The sequence below is a fragment of the Bufo gargarizans genome, chromosome 5, assembly GCF_014858855.1.
Source record: "Bufo gargarizans isolate SCDJY-AF-19 chromosome 5, ASM1485885v1, whole genome shotgun sequence".
Classification (NCBI taxonomy): Eukaryota; Metazoa; Chordata; class Amphibia; order Anura; family Bufonidae; genus Bufo; species Bufo gargarizans.
In genome coordinates this window covers 402,922,500-402,936,269 of record NC_058084.1, presented here as the reverse complement: position 1 = coordinate 402,936,269, position 13,770 = coordinate 402,922,500, and the positions used below count along the sequence as shown (strand labels likewise).

General features: G+C 48.5%; 1 long non-coding RNA gene across 1 annotated transcript; it reads left to right on the top strand.

Annotated features, from left to right (window-relative positions):
* Nucleotides 1–964: 964 nt before the first annotated feature.
* LOC122938106 lies at nucleotides 965–5,850 on the top strand. Its single transcript, XR_006389976.1, has 3 exons — nucleotides 965–1,060; nucleotides 5,120–5,260; nucleotides 5,791–5,850. It is a non-coding gene; the product is annotated as an uncharacterized LOC122938106 (long non-coding RNA).
* The last annotated feature ends 7,920 nt before the right edge of the window (nucleotides 5,851–13,770 follow it).

The following is a 13,770-nucleotide window of genomic DNA, read 5'->3' as shown; positions in this document are numbered from 1 at the left end:
CTGTCTGCGCAGTATATGGGGGGCTGTCTGCGCAGTATATGGGGGGCTGTCTGCACAGTATATGGGGGGGGCTGTCTGCGCAGTATATGGGGGGGCTGTCTGTGCAGTGTATTGGGGGGCTGTCTGCGCAGTGTATTGGGGGGCTGTCGCACAGTATATGGGGGGGTCTGTCGCACAGTATATGGGGGGGCTGTCTGCGCAGTATATGGGGGGGCTGTGTGCGCAGTATATGGGGGGGCTGTCTGCGCATTAAATGGGGGGGCTGTCTGCGCAGTATATGGGGGTCTGTCTGCGCAGTATATGGGGGGGCTGTCTGCGCAGTATATGAGGTGCTGTCTGCGAAGTATATGGGGGGGCTGTGTGCGCAGTATATGGGGGGGCTGTGTGCGCAGTATATGGGGGGGGCTGTCTGCACAGTATATGGGGGGGCTGTCTGCGCAGTATATGAGGTGCTGTCTGCGAAGTATATGGGGGGCTGTCTGCGCAGTATATGGGGGGCTGTCTGTGCAGTATATGGGGGGGTGTCTGCTCATTATATAGGGAGGTCTGTGCAGTATATGGGGGGGGCTGTCTGTGCAGTATATGGGGGGGCTGTCTGTGCGGTACGGTATATTGGGGGATGTATGTGCAGCATATTTGGGGGGGGCAGTGTATTATATTTGTGGCCTGTGTGTTAGATGCGTACAACCCTATTTTAACAAAAAAATAAATAAAAATTCCCTATATCTCCTATGCCATGGCATGTTTTTTGCTATGAAACTGCAGTCATCTCGTCACTTGGAGAAGGATGAGAAGCGGCCCCCATCCAGAAGGACACACCTGCCACCAGATCCGTCTCTCACTGGATTCTGTAATCCCCGTCTGCTGTGTATATGTGCACCGTCCGTCTGCTGCACTGCGTCTGTTCTGCCATTTGCTCTAACCATTTTAATAAAAAAAAAATTGTGTCACAACTCTGACCAGCTGTTCTCCTATGGAACACAAAGTACCTGAAGTGGAATGAAGAAGCCCATGTTTGAGGCCTGCGCCCTGGCGGGAGCATTGAAGGGGCATCTGACAGGTGACGAGCTGCTCCTGTGTACTGTGATCACCGCGAGTTCAGAGGTCGGCAACCATAAGCTGTCCACATGCTGTGAATTACATCTCCCATCATGCTGGTAAAGTATTATAGGAGGTGTAGTCCAAAACATCTGGAATACCAAATGCGTATGAATGAAAAGCATGGTGTGTGAGTGGTCAGTAACAAGGGTTGAAGCCTTGACGTGGCGTTACTGCTCACATGTGTATCCATGTGCCAATTCAACCAATGTGAGTGACTGTAATTAATACTGATTAGGTAACTATAAATACTGTGACAATGGAGAATTAAACGACTGTATCACCTACACACCGCTTACACTGTGACCGTATCTCCTACACACCGCTTACACCGTGACCGTATCTCCTACACACCGCTTACACTGTGACTGTATCTCCTACAACCTGCTTACACCGTGACTGTATCTCCTACACACTGCTTACACCGTGACCGTATCTCCTACACACTGCTTACACCGTGACCGTATCTCCTACACACCGCTTACACCGTGACCGTATCTCCTACATACTGCTTACACCGTGACCGTATCACCTACACACTGCTTACACTGTGACCGTATCTCCTACACACCGCTTACACTGTGACCGTATCTCCTACACACTGCTTACACTGTGACCGTATCTCCTACACACTGCTTACACTGTGACCGTATCTCCTACACACTGCTTACACTGTGACCGTATCTCCTACACACCGCTTACACTGTGACCGTATCTCCTACACACTGCTTACACTGTGACCGTATCTCCTACACACCGCTTACACTGTGACCGTATCTCCTACACACTGCTTACACTGTGACCGTATCTCCTACACACTGCTTACACCGTGACCGTATCTCCTACACACCGCTTACACCGTGACCATATCTCCTACACACTGCTTACACCGTGACCGTATCTCCTACACACCGCTTACACCGTGACCGTATCTCCTACACACTGCTTACACTGTGACCGTATCTCCTACACACTGCTTACACCGTGACCGTATCTCCTACACACCGCTTACACCGTGACCGTATCTCCTACACACTGCTTACACCGTGACCGTATCTCCTACACACCGCTTACACTGTGACCGTATCTCCTACACACCGCTTACACTGTGACCGTATCTCCTACACACCGCTTACACCGTGACCGTATCTCCTACACACTGCTTACACCGTATCTCCTACACACTGCTTACACCGTGACCGTATCTCCTACACACCGCTTACACCGTGACCGTATCTCCTACACACTGCTTACACCGTATCTCCTACACACTGCTTACACCGTGACCGTATCTCCTACACACCACTTACACTGTGACCGTATCTCCTACACACCGCTTACACTGTGACCGTATCTCCTACACACCGCTTACACCGTGACCGTATCTCCTACACACTGCTTACACCGTATCTCCTACACACTGCTTACACCGTGACCGTATCTCCTACACACCGCTTACACCGTGACCGTATCTCCTACACACCGCTTACACTGTGACCGTATCTCCTACACACCGCTTACACTGTGACCGTATCTCCTACACACTGCTTACACTGTGACCGTATCTCCTACACACTGCTTACACCGTGACCGTATCTCCTACACACCGCTTACACCGTGACCATATCTCCTACACACTGCTTACACCGTGACCGTATCTCCTACACACCGCTTACACCGTGACCGTATCTCCTACACACTGCTTACACTGTGACCGTATCTCCTACACACTGCTTACACCGTGACCGTATCTCCTACACACCGCTTACACCGTGACCGTATCTCCTACACACTGCTTACACCGTATCTCCTACACACTGCTTACACCGTGACCGTATCTCCTACACACCGCTTACACTGTGACCGTATCTCCTACACACCGCTTACACCGTGACCGTATCACCTACACACAGCTTACACTGTGACCGTATCTCCTACACACTGCTTACACTGTGACCGTATCTCCTACACACCGCTTACACCGTGACCGTATCTCCTACACACTGCTTACACCGTATCTCCTACACACTGCTTACACCGTGACCGTATCTCCTACACACCGCTTACACTGTGACCGTATCTCCTACACACCGCTTACACCGTGACCGTATCACCTACACACAGCTTACACTGTGACCGTATCTCCTACACACTGCTTACACTGTGACCGTATCTCCTACACACTGCTTACACCGTGACCGTATCTCCTACACACCGCTTACACCGTGACCATATCTCCTACACACTGCTTACACCGTGACCGTATCTCCTACACACCGCTTACACCGTGACCGTATCTCCTACACACTGCTTACACTGTGACCGTATCTCCTACACACTGCTTACACCGTGACCGTATCTCCTACACACCGCTTACACCGTGACCGTATCTCCTACACACTGCTTACACCGTATCTCCTACACACTGCTTACACCGTGACCGTATCTCCTACACACCGCTTACACTGTGACCGTATCTCCTACACACCGCTTACACCGTGACCGTATCTCCTACACACTGCTTACACCGTGACCGTATCTCCTACACACCGTTTACACTGTGACCGTATCTCCTACACACCGCTTACACTGTGACCGTATCTCCTACACACCGCTTACACTGCGACCGTATCTCCTACACACTGCTTACACCGTGACCGTATCTCCTACACACTGCTTACACCGTGACCGTATCTCCTACACACCGCTTACACCGTGACCGTATCTCCTACACACTGCTTACACTGTGACCGTATCTCCTACACACTGCTTACACCGTGACCGTATCTCCTACACACCGCTTACACCGTGACCGTATCTCCTACACACTGCTTACACCGTATCTCCTACACACTGCTTACACCGTGACCGTATCTCCTACACACCGCTTACACTGTGACCGTATCTCCTACACACCGCTTACACCGTGACCGTATCACCTACACACAGCTTACACTGTGACCGTATCTCCTACACACTGCTTACACTGTGACCGTATCTCCTACACACTGCTTACACCGTGACCGTATCTCCTACACACCGCTTACACCGTGACCATATCTCCTACACACTGCTTACACCGTGACCGTATCTCCTACACACCGCTTACACCGTGACCGTATCTCCTACACACTGCTTACACCGTGACCGTATCTCCTACACACTGCTTACACCGTGACCGTATCTCCTACACACCGCTTACACCGTGACCGTATCTCCTACACACTGCTTACACCGTATCTCCTACACACTGCTTACACCGTGACCGTATCTCCTACACACCGCTTACACTGTGACCGTATCTCCTACACACCGCTTACACCGTGACCGTATCTCCTACACACTGCTTACACCGTGACCGTATCTCCTACACACCGTTTACACTGTGACCGTATCTCCTACACACCGCTTACACTGTGACCGTATCTCCTACACACCGCTTACACTGCGACCGTATCTCCTACACACTGCTTACACCGTGACCGTATCTCCTACACACCGCTTACACCGTGACCATATCTCCTACACACCGCTTACACCGTGACCGTATCACCTACACACTGCTTACACTGTGACCGTATCTCCTACACACTGCTTACACCGTGACCATATCTCCTACACACCGCTTACACCGTGACCGTATCTTCTACACACCGCTTACACTGTGACCGTATCTCCTACACACCGCTTACACCGTGACCGTATCTCCTACACACCGCTTACACTGTGACCGTATCTCCTACACACTGCTTACACTGTGACCGTATCTCCTACACACTGCTTACACTGTGACCGTATCTCCTACACACTGCTTACACTGTGACTGTATCTCCTACACACCGCTTACACCGTGACCGTATCTCCTACACACTGCTTACGCGGCCATAGAGGGACATATGTTCTGACCTTTCTGAGACCTGGGGGGATTTAAATGCGGTGTCTCAGAAGATATGTTGTAAGAACAGCAATTTTTTTTTTAAACATTCTTATTGTTCTTATTTTTTTTCCAACATTTAAACAGGTTACACAACGCTGATCTATCCAGGACGGCTTCAGGATGGACTATAAGAAGGAGGTTCAGTCCCGATTGGGTCCGGCGCAACCTCAGGGAGTACATATACAGCGGCCTTGGTTTACGACGACGCACAATGGCACAAAGAAGGTAAATTATATATATTTTTTAAAGAAATGTAAATGAAATGTAAAAAGAAATGTAATTTAAAGGGAACCTGTCACCGGGATTTGGGGTATAGCGCTGAGGACATGGGTTGCTAGATGGCCTCTAGCACATCCGCAATACCCAGTCCCCATAGCTCTGTGTGCTTTTATTAAAAAAATCAATTTGATACATATGCAAATTAACCTGAGATGAGTCCTGTATGTGAGAGGAGTCGGGGACAGGACTCCTCTCAGGTTAATTTGCATATGTATCAAATCTGTTTTCTTACACAATAAGAGCACACAGAGCTATGGGGACTGGGTATTGAGGATGTGCTAGCGGCCATCTAGCAACCCATGTCCTCAGCTCTATACACAAAATCCCGGTGACAGGTTCCCTTTAAGGGACTGTCTGTAACAGCAGAGCGTTTGGCTACCTGTTTCGGACAGCCAACTTATGGTGTAATGTAGACGTAGCATCGGACATGGATGGTGTTTTTAAAGGTAAATTTTTATTTCATTTTTTTCATACAGAACTAAGAGCAGCGCTCTGGAGACTGAACAACCTCCTGATGCGGAAAATGAATGGATCGCCAACGCCAGACCTCCTGTCCCTCATGCATCTGCTCGGGAGAATCCGGGTCCCCTACCGGATCCCTCTGCTCAACAGAGGCTCTTAGGTTGACATCCAAATTTAAGAGCCCTGCTGAGCATGCAGAGATCCGGTAGGCCAAAGCAAAATGATTATGTGGACCGTGTAGAGGTTGTTTCCAACACTGTAGAAGGTTTGGACGAACATCAGAAGGAGTTTAGTGCTGCCTTGATTCGCCGCTGGGAGGGAGCAGAGTTGGCGATCCAATGCAGCCCTAACTACCATTATGGGGTAAGCATAATCAATTTGGGGGACTCAATGACGCCCGAGCAGTTGCATGAGTTTAATATCATGCTTAGAGAATGGGTCACAGAAATTGTCCACGGCCCCCACAACCCCATCCCACACCAGTGACCATTACCCAGTGGCGTTGCTAGGGCTGGTGTCACCCAGTGCGGTAGAAAATGGTGTCACCCCCGGAAGCAATCATTTTTTAGTCATATAACCAATAATTTAGTTATATAATGATTTAGTTATATAATGTGGTACAATAATTTAGGCTACTTTCACACTAGCGTTCGGGGCTCCGCTTGTGAGTTCGGTTTGAAGGCTCTCACAAGCGGCCCCGAACGCATCCGTCCAGCACTAATGCATTCTGAGTGGACGCGGATCCGCTCAGAATGCATCAGTCTGGCAGAGTTCAGCCTCCGCTCCGCTCAGCAGGCGGACACCTGAACGCTGCTTGAAGCGTTCGGGTGTCCGCCTGGCCGTGCGGAGGCAAGCGGATCCGTCCAGACTTACAATGTAAGTCAATGGGGACGGATCCGTTTGAAGATGACACAATATGGCTCAATCTTCAAACGGATCCGTCCCCCATTGACTTTACATTGAAAGTCTGGACGGATCCGTCTGAGGCCGTTTTCACACTTAGAAATATTTTAACAATATAATGCAGACGGATCCGTACTGAACGGAGCCGCCGTCTGCATTATATGAGCGGATCCTTCTGAGACGGATCCGCTCTGAACGCAAGTGTGAAAGTAGCCTTAGTTAATAATAATTTAGTTATATAATGTGGTACATAATGTGGGCAAAATATACCTAATTACATACCATTCCCAATACATAAACTTATTTTTATGTGAAAAATGGCTATTTTTTTTTTTTTTTTAAAGTGATACACTTTGGTGCCAGGTGGTGTACCATAATAAAAATGCCAGGGTACACCCCCTGGCACCAAAGAGTATCACTAATAAAAATGTAAAATAGCCCTTTTTCACATAAAAATAAGTTTATTTATTGGGAATGTTATGTAATTAGGTATATTTTGCCCACATTATGTACTGTGGGACTCTTTGTTTATTATATATAAATATAGGGGACACATACTGTGCAGTAAAAATATTGCTATTGCCAAAGTCAGGAGGTAGGCAGGCTGGCAGCTCCAACAGCCCTCCGATGCGGCGCTTGCAGGAGTGTCACTGTACGGGCCTGCGCACTGGATATTCCGATGCTTCTGCTAGTAATCAGAAAACCAGTGCGCAGGCGTGAACACCCAGATCCTCGGCACAGGCGCAGAATTTGGCCACTGGAGGACGACGACAAGCTGAAGACACTGGGCAGGCCGCCTGTGTGAGTGAGTCACTGCTGTCACGCGGACGTGACCAGGGCAGGTGCAAGGATTTTTTGGCAACACAAGCGAAGCTACATCTCAGCGACCCCCCAGCTCACCTGGTCCTGGTTCTGTCTGCAGCAGCTGGCTTCTCCTCTGTGTGGTCCTGGTATCTTCGCTCTGCTTCAATCGCTGGTTTGAGGACTGTACTTTTCGCCCTATAAGACGCACATAGGTTTTAGAGGAGTATAATAAGAAACAATATTTTCCATTATACCTCAGGTCAGACCCCCAATGTTAATCATACCTCAAATCAGCCCCCATATCAGCCGTCAGCCCCCATCTATCATGCCCCTCATGTCAGCCATCATGCCCTCATGTCAGCCCCCCATGTCAGCCGTCAGCACCCCATCCATCATGCCCATGACAGCCGTCATGCCCCATCCATCATGCCCATGTCAGCTGTCAGCCCCCATCCATCATGCCCCCCATGTCAGCCGTCAGCCCCCATCCATCATGCCCCCCATGTCAGCTGTCAGCCCCCTGTCCATTATGCTCCCTAATGGGGGACAATGTTGGAGTCTGCACCATCAGGTGCGGTGACATGATGACCGACAATGTTGGAGGGGGGTGGCACACTTCTTTTCTTCCCCTCCAGGCTCCATAGCATGGACACGTTGTACATTTTGTCCCCCATCTCTTCTCTCCCCCTCTTTTACAATACAGCCCCCCCCCCCCCTCCAATCAACTCAGCAGCTCCTCTGGGCTGAGAATGATCAGTAGTACTGTACCTGATATATCACTGGGGTCTGGCTGGAGTGGGGTCGGGTCCTGGCTCCAGTCTCAGCCTTAAGTTGTCTTCTCCAGTCCAGCAGGGTCGGCCAACAAGTTGTGCCTCACTCAGTCTTCTCTGTGTTCTTCTGCTGCCAGCCTGGAGAGGCAGCTTTACAGGCCACAGCAGAGCAGCTCCACCTCCTCGCCTCCCTCCATCCAGAGTCCTCCAGACAGCTACGCAGGCGCTGCCATCCGCCGCGGCCCCACTGACGGACTCAGTCACGCCTCCTTGGACCTGAGCACCGCACGCACCGCACGGCACACACGTAGGCTGGCACGTAGGCTTACACAATTTAGAGATGGGAAGTTCGGATCTTTTTCATGAATCGGATTTTCGGTTCACTTCCTGAGCCAGCAGAAGCAAGTGAACTGAAGACCAATGCGCATGCGCAGCTCATCGAATCTTCGGTTCACTTGCTGAGTCGGCTCTCAAGTGAACCGAAGGTCTGGAGGGACTCGCTCCTGGCAAACACAGCTCTGCTGCAGTGAATGCAGTGGAGCAGACTGATGTAATTACACTGTATAGTTATTGCAGGGATTTAGATAATTGTCTAGAGTTTATTAGTTAAAAGAATCCTGTCACCGAGTCCCTGCCAGGCTTCCTACTCTGCTACAAGCACCCTATACACACACAGTTACACACACAGCTCTGCTACATGCAATCTATACCCCCCTATAGCACCCTATAAACACACAGCTCTGCTACATGCAATACACCCCCCCCCCCCCCTTCCTTGTCAGGGGACAGGGAGCCGCAGGAGCAGGGAGCCTGGCAGGGACTCAGTGACACGATTCTTTTAACTAATAAACTCAGACGATTCTCTGAGTCCCTGCGACTCCCCTGTGCTGTGAGTCAGTGCTGGACTGCTGGCTGCCTCTGATTGGTTGGAGGGCGGGGAGGGGCGGGGCTAGCTTCCACTGTAGGCTCCTATTACACTGCCTGCTGCTGCCGGCTATCTGACTGAGCTGTTTCACTCGATCAGCTCAGTCAGAATACACATAGTAAGTCAAAGTCAGTCCGGCGGCCGGTGGGGGCGGGTGACACCCCATCAGACTGGTGTCACCCGGTGCGGCCCGCACCCCCCGCACCCCCCTTGCAACGCCACTGCCATTACCGACAACCTTCCCATTCCCAGCCCCCGGGCATGTGTTCCCTTCTGTCTCTTTTCTACTTCTCCGTCCCACTATTTTCCCCACCACCTCTACACATGCTCGGGTACCATCCTCCTCAGACCCTTATACAACCCACAATTTCAACCTGCATCCTTTCTTGTGGACTGTATTTTTAGCTCAGAGAATAAAGAGGACAGGGGGGCTACCATTGCCAACCTCAAACCACCTACCCGACAGTCCTACTCCACTAAAAAATTTTATTTTTTGTATAGTATGTATATATATATATATTTTTTTTTTATGGATATATTGTAATTTATAAAAAAATAAAAAAATGTATAGTTAACTTCGATGTATTTGTGTTTTCATTGGCCGGTACAGGGTAACAGTACCCTTTGGCACTACCGCTGTGGTGACATTACAACTACCATAGGGTCACTACTGTACGTTTATTGAAAAGCCCTTGGTATTTTTTTTCCCCCTAAACGACATTATTGCCAAAGGTGAACCATGAACAATACCATCAGTAATGAGCTATGTTTTGGCTCTTTATTGATTGTAGACCCTATGATTGGCACATGAACAGCAAAGGCTTGTTCGTTGTTCAATCTTGCCCCTTTTCATTTGAGCCCTTGTGGGAGTCACGGTCCATCAGCATCATCAGGAATTCATTAATATATTGTAATTTAACAGTTTGATTAATGATTTCCCTATGACGCTATGACATAACTAGTGTGATTACCACAATGGACACACAAGGGACTAACTGCTGTTAAAGGGGTATCCCAATCAATGGTGGCATATTGCTTGAATATGCAACCATTGTCTGATAGGTGTGGGTACCACCGATGGGACACGCACCTACAGTCATGTGAAAAAATTAGGACACCCTTTGAAAGCATGTGGTTTTTTGTAACATTTTTAATAAAAGGTTATTTCATCTCCGTTTCAACAATACAGAGAGATTAAAGTAATCCAACTAAACAAAGAAAACTGAAGAAAAGTCTTTTCAAGATCTTCTGTAAATGTCATTCTACAAAAATCCCTATTCTAACTGAGGAAAAAGATAGGACACCCTCACATGTATTCCCTCTTAAATTGGCTCAGATCTCACACAGGTATATCACACCAGGTGCACATAATTAGTAGATCGTTACTCTGCATGTTGAATGAGGCTTGCCCTATTTAAACCTCAGACATTTAGTTTGGTGTGCTCCTGACTGTTGAAGTGAGAGTGAGCACCATGGTGAGAGCAAAAGAGCTGTCAGAGGACTTCAGAAAAAAGATTGTAGCAGCCTATGAGTCTGGGAAGGGATTTAAAAAGATCTCAAAAGATTTTGAAATCAGCCATTCCACTGTCCGGAAGATAGTCTACAAGTGGAGGGCTTTCAAAACAACTGCCAACATGCCCAGGACTGGTCGCCCCAGCAAGTTCACCCCAAGAGCAGACCGCAAGATGCTAAAAGAGGTCTCCAAAAACCCTAAAGTGTCATCTCGAGAACTACAGCAGGCTCTGGCTACTGTTGATGTAGAAGTACATGCCTCTACAATCAGAAAGAGACTGTACAAGTTTAACTTGCATGGGAGGTGTGCAAGGAGGAAACCTTTGCTTTCCAAGAGAAACATCGAGGCCAGACTGACATTTGCCAGAGATAAAGTTGACAAAGACCAGGACTTCTGGAATAATGTTCTTTGGACAGATGAGTCCAAAATTGAATTATTTGGACACAACAGCAGAGGACATGTTTGGCGTAAACCAAACACAGCATTCCAAGAAAAGAACCTCATACCAACTGTGAAGCATGGAGGTGGAAGTGTCATGGTTTGGGGCTGCTTTGCTGAAGCAGGACCTGGTCAGCTCACCATCATAGAATCCACGATGAATTCTACTGTGTATCAGAAGGTGCTTGAAGAACATGTGAGACCATCAGTTAGAAAATTAAAGCTGAAGCGGAACTGGACCATGCAACATGACAATGACCCAAAACATACTAGTAAATCAACCAAAGATTGGCTGAAAAAGAAGAAATGGAGAGTCCTGGAATGGCCAAGTCAAAGTCCAGATTTGAATCCCATTGAGATGCTGTGGGGTGACTTGAAAAGGGCTGTACGTGCAAGAAACCCCTCAAACATCTCACAGCTGAAAAAGTTCTGCATTGAGGAGTGGGGTAAAATTTCCTCAGACCGATGTCGAAGACTGGTAGATGGCTACAAGAACCGTCTCACTGCAGTTATTTCAGCCAAAGGAGGTAACACTCGCTATTAGGGGCAAGGGTGTCCTATCTTTTTCCTCAGTTAGAATAGGCATTTTTGTAGAATGACATTTACAGAAGATCTTGAAAAGACTTTTCTTCAGTTTTCTTTGTTTAGTTGGATTACTTTAATCTCTCTGTATTGTTGAAACGGAGATGAAATAACCTTTTATTAAAAATGTTACAAAAAACCACATGCTTTCAAAGGGTGTCCTAATTTTTTCACATGACTGTATATTGAGAACGGAGCAGGTAGCGCTGTGGCTGGAGGACACCAGATTTAATGGGGTCCGTCGACCACTGTTTGCTAATCCACAACTCTCACATAGAGAAGAGTGGAGGGCGGTAGAGCATGCACATTGCGCCATACTCCAATTTAGGGGACCAGTTCTCAATATAGGTGCGGGGAACAGCAGCTATAAGACAATGGGGGCATATCCAAGCGATATGCCCCTATTGTCTGAGATGAGAAAACTCATTTTAAGGCCTCTTTCACACGACTGTATTCCCTACAAGAGGGCCATATGTCCCGCACTGGCATTGATCATGCCAACAGGAGTACACACAATCCTAGATTACACTGATGCTGCGCAAGTCGAGCTTCAGGTGGGGCTATTGTTTAGCACGAATAGAAAATAGATCATATGAATGCGGGACAATAGCCCATTGTGAGGCACAACATGAACAACATCAAGATGCCATGTGCTCCTGTACGCACGATCAATATGGCCCGTTAACTAACACTATACATGTTTTAGTGCATATAGTAGTGTACAAGAGTCCAAAAGGTGAGATACGGTCACGGTGTAAGCGGTGTGTAGGAGATACGGTCACGGTGTAAGCAGTGTGTAGGAGATACGGTCACGGTGTAAGCGGTGTGTAGGAGATACGGTCACGGTGTAAGCAGTGTGTAGGAGATACGGTCACAGTGTAAGCAGTGTGTAGGAGATACGGTCACGGTGTAAGCAGTGTGTAGGTGATACGGTCACGGTGTAAGCAGTATGTAGGAGATACGGTCACGGTGTAAGCGGTGTGTAGGAGATACGGTCATGGTGTAAGCAGTGTGTAGGAGATATGGTCACGGTGTAAGCGGTGTGTAAGAGATACGGTCACGGTGTAAGCAGTGTGTAGGAGATACGGTCACGGTGTAAGCAGTGTGTAGGAGATACGGTCACGGTGTAAGCGGTGTGTAGGTGATACGGTCACGGTGTAAGCGGTGTGTAGGAGATACGGTCACGGTGTAAGCAGTGTGTAGGAGATACGGTCGCGGTGTAAGCAGTGTGTAGGAGATACGGTCACGGTGTAAGCAGTGTGTAGGAGATACGGTCACGGTGTAAGCGGTGTGTAGGTGATACGGTCACGGTGTAAGCGGTGTGTAGGAGATACGGTCACGGTGTAAGCAGTGTGTAGGAGATACGGTCACGGTGTAAGCAGTGTGTAGGTGATACGGTCACGGTGTAAGCGGTGTGTAGGTGATACGGTCACGGTGTAAGCGGTGTGTAGGAGATACGGTCACGGTGTAAGCAGTGTGTAGGAGATACGGTCACGGTGTAAGCAGTGTGTAGGAGATACGGTCACAGTGTAAGCAGTGTGTAGGTGATACGGTCACAGTGTAAGCAGTGTGTAGGAGATACGGTCACAGTGTAAGCAGTGTGTAGGTGATACGGTCACGGTGTAAGCAGTGTGTAGGAGATACGGTCACAGTGTAAGCAGTGTGTAGGAGATACGGTCACGGTGTAAGCAGTGTGTAGGAGATACGGTCACGGTGTAAGCGGTGTGTAGGTGATACAGTCACAGTGTAAGCGGTGTGTAGGTGATACAGTCACAGTGTAAGCGGTGTGTAGGAGATACGGTCACGGTGTAAGCAGTGTGTAGGAGATATGGTCACGGTGTAAGCAGTGTGTAGGAGATACAGTCGTTTAATTCTCCATTGTCACAGTATTTATAGTTACCTAATCAGTATTAATTACAGTCACTCACATTGGTTGAATTGGCACATGGATACACATGTGAGCAGTAACGCCACGTCAAGGCTTCAACCCTTGTTACTGACCACTCACACACCATGCTTTTCATTCATACGCATTTGCTATTCCAGATGTTTTGGACTA